The sequence below is a fragment of the Brassica oleracea genome, chromosome C4 (assembly GCF_000695525.1).
Source record: "Brassica oleracea var. oleracea cultivar TO1000 chromosome C4, BOL, whole genome shotgun sequence".
Classification (NCBI taxonomy): Eukaryota; Viridiplantae; Streptophyta; class Magnoliopsida; order Brassicales; family Brassicaceae; genus Brassica; species Brassica oleracea.
Genome location: NC_027751.1, coordinates 32,491,052 through 32,495,471, shown reverse-complemented (window position 1 = coordinate 32,495,471; position 4,420 = coordinate 32,491,052).

Below are 4,420 nucleotides of genomic sequence, written 5' to 3'. Positions count from 1 at the left end.
CGTCGATTTCTTTCCATTGGCCATCCTTACCGAAGAAACAAGAATTTGTTTAGGCACAAAAGGGTTGTGAGAGACACTCCTCCTCCATATCTAACTGGAGAACAAATTGAAGTGCAAATCGACTACTACGGAGCTAACGAAACAGTTCGTTGGGGTGGTAATTGGCAAGTCCCTCGTAATATGCATGACTCTTACGGTGTTCATCACAACTGGCATAAGAAGAGTATATTTTGGGAGTTGCCATATTGGAAGGATCTTCTTATGCGCCACGACCTCGACGTGATGCATATAGAGAATAATTTCTTTGAGAACATCATGAATACAATATTGAATGTCCCAGAGAAGACAAAAGACAACATAAAATCGAGGTTGGACTTGCCGGATATTTGCTCAAGAAGTGAGTTACATATAAAAAGCAATGGACAAGTTCCCGTTCCGATATTCAGATTATCTTCAGAAAAAAAGTCGGTGTTGTTCAACTGGGTGGCATCAGAAGTGAAGTTCCCCGATGGGTATGTTTCAAATCTCTCTAGATGTGTTGAAAATGGTCAAAAGTTCTCCGGGATGAAGAGTCTTGATTGTCATGTCTTTATGGAACGACTACTTCCCTTTGCATTTGCGGAGCTACTTCCAACAAACGTAAGTGAAGCACTTGCAGGTAGTATATTATAACACAATAATTTTATAATGGTTTAGTTTGCAATAATATATGACTAATATATTGTGTTTAATTGTTTTTGGAATATACAAGGCATTAGAACATTTTTCAGGGAACAGCTTTAGCAGAACATTCCCATCTGATTGTGCAACTTGGAGAAGATATTTTCTCCGGGATTTTTTGACGTCATGAGGCATCTAGATGTCCACCTCCCATATAAGGCATTGCTTCGTGGACCTGTACATTACGGATGAATGTATCAGTATGAGCGAGCCATGAAATATTTGAAGAGAAAAGCAAAGAACCTAGCAAAAGTTGAAGGTTCTATAATTGCTGGAAGTTTGACGGAAGAAACTTCTCACTTCACATCGTACTACTTTGCGTCAAAGGTACATACCCGGAAAAGAGCTCCAAGAAGATATGATGATAGTGGTGTCGCACCAACATATGCAGTTGCTGGTGTTCCAGCCAGATTGGGCGACTCGGTGGGAAATTAAAAGAGGTTTGGTGGTCGAGTGAAGAAGACGCTCATAGTGCACACACCTATATTTCACTCAATTGCGAGGATCCATTGATGCATTATTTTGAAAAGTAATATATATGGACACTTCTAAACACCTATGAGTATAAATTGTATAATTGCCAAAGATTAATTAATATAAAATACGATTTTACAGCCTATTTGTTTCTGAAGTCGAAGAAACATTCCCAGATATATCCACAAGTGACGTAGACAAAAGGAAATATCAACACTTTATTAAGTGGTTGAAGAATCAGGTATTAACTCGAACTCTTAATTTTTTCGGGTCGATCAAACTCTTTTTTCATACATGATCTGTATTTCAACGTTCTCTTTACTTTCGCAGGTTGATTATGACGACGATGAAGATTATCCTAGGTACACGAAGTAATTAAATCTCCACTTGTCAAGGTCACCACATCACAAATGTATTTCACACGAGGCTATACATTTCACACATATGAGTATGGTGGACAGCGGGTGACAAGTAACTATGGAATATGTGTGAAAGGGGAAATAGATTTCTACGGGATCTTGACGGATATTATTGAAGTCGAATTCCGAGGGATATTGAAGCTGAAATGCGTCCTCTTAAAATGTGAATGGTTCTACCCCGTCGTCAACAGATGTGTTCGGTTTAACAAATTCGGTGTAGTTGATGTCAATGGTGGACGAAGGTACATCAAATTCTTTTTTTGCCATACATGAGGAAAATAAATTAATTTCTACGTTTTCTTTATTTTTCCAGGTACAACAAATTCGAGCTTTTCATCTTAGCTTCACAAGCAGACCAACTAGCTTCCTTCCATACCCTCGGATGAGAGAATTGAGAATAATTGGTTTCCGTGATCAAAGTTACACCTCGAGGACGAATCATCAGTGGAGAAGAACCACCATTGCAAGAAGAACAGATAAATGAAGTCGAGGAACCTGAACAAGAAATTGATGACATCCTTCTCATTGATCCGCATAATCATGAGTACGAAGATCTTACCGATGATGCCACAGACGAAGCTGTTGAAGACGAGTTTAATGAAAATGATGATGTTTCTAGTGATGACGAGAATATCGATGTATCCGATTGATGTATTTGTTTTTAATAAGATTGATTTTCAGACTTAATGCATGTGATTTGATGGATTTAATCATTAAAAAAACTATTTATATAATTTGACTTTGTGTAAGGTAATGAGAGTTTGTATTAGAAATAAGAGATTGAGATTGAAATTGTGGTTTTAGAATTTGGGGTTTGGAATGGAAAGAATAGATTGAGGTTAAAGGGATGATGGGATTTGAAATATATGAAGTAGAAGATAAGGAAGATGGGGTTTGGGGAATATGGGGTTTGGGGTTTTGGATTTTAGGGATTTAAACGTATTCCTCGTAAGATAACGAGGAAATAACGACGAAAAGAACGCGGAACTCGTTAATTCCACGTAAGCACAATTCGTCGTAAAGACCTCGTAAGAGGAAAACATGGACCACGCGAATTCCTCGTAAATAATAACACCGGCCTTGCTATTTCCTCGTACATGAGCGACCAATAAAAAAGAAGAAAAAAGAGGAAGAGAAGAAAGATACCGGAATCATAGGAGGGAAAAAACAAGGCGAGACCGACGTAAGTCTAGCCTTGTCTCCGCCCACATATGTTCCTGTGTCTTTCTCCCCTTCTTCTTTTTCAAATCTTTCTAATTTGAGAAGCAAACTAGTAAGTAATTATCTCTGATTTGCAGAGTTTATCTTTGATTTGAGAAGCAATTTGGTGTATATTTATAGAAAATGCGGGCCTCTGTAATTCCTCGTTAATTCCACGTAAGCACAATTCATCGTAAAGACCTCGTAAATGAAAACGCGGGCCTCGCTAATCCCTCGTTACACAACGAGGAAGTTACGAGGAAACGAAACGCGGGCCTCACTAATTCCTCGTAAAAAATAATGCGGGCCTCGCTAGTTCCTCGTAAAGTTACGAGGAAATTCCGACGATAACTAATTTCTTATATAAACACGCGAGCTCGCTCTCCCATTTCCTCTCTACTTCCTCTCTCTTTCGTAGCTATGGTACGTTCTCTCTCTATTTCCTCTCTAATTTGATTAATTTAGGGTAAATTAGGTGGTTAGTGTAGAGAATTTAGATAGGTTTACTGATTCTATGTTAATTAGTGTTGATTAGGTAGTTAATGTAGGGAATTTAGCTAGATTTATAGAATTTGTTATTTATAGAATTTGTTAATTACTGTTGATGTTAATTTTAAAAATTAATTTTTTTTCCAGAGGATTAGAAAGAACAGACATACTCCCCATTACAGACAGATGTTTGGTGAGTCTGGTAGTCGTTTAGACCTGTCGTCTTCTTCAGCTACCGGTTCTTCGGGTCCGGAGATTGTCCCCGAGACTCAGCCTTCTCAGAGAGTCTCTCGGTCGCCTTCTTCTAGTGCACCATTGGTTCCTCCTGTGCCTCCTCCGATGGCTCCTCCGACGATGCCTCCTCCTGTGCCTCCTCCGATGGCTTCTCCGATGCCCGCCGAGATTCATCCCAATTTGATGGTGCCTCTGAGTGCTCCTTACTCGCAGTACACTGTCGAGGACATTCTCAGTCAGCCAGGCAGAGAAGGTTTACCAGTCATAGACCCCAACCGAGGTTGACCGGACGAAAATTTGTGGTATGTTACATTAATTATTTTTTTAATTCTTTTATAACATTAATAAATAATTTATACTTTAAATTTATTTTTTTTCAGGTTTGGGGTTGACGGATGTCTTGCATCGGACGTAACCGACACGATGAAATGTTACTTCTCCATGCCACATCCGAACTAAAAAAAGACGCCGATCTAAGTCAGAAAGACGTGGTTCAGAATTTACGCTGTAAGTTACTTCATTAATTATATATACTTTAATCTTTTCATGATTTATATTTTTTTGTTTAAAACTAATTATTAATTAAAAAAAATTTTACAGCAAAAATATCATTGGTCCATGGAGGTCAATGAGAGGGTGAGGAAAGCGTTTAACGCGAAGGCGAAAGTTTGCTTGTCGGACACGGTCTCCAACTGGAAGGGTGACTGGATCGTGAAAGGGTATGAGCGTGGCAAACCCGCTGAGCTCACCACGGATGTGTGGGGGGGCCTCATCCGTTATTGGCGGGATCCTGAGTCCATTAGAATCGCCCAGTCTTGCTCTGCCTCCGGTAACACGGTAGATGACCACGGCCACGGGCCGATGCTTCACTCTACGGGCCAAAA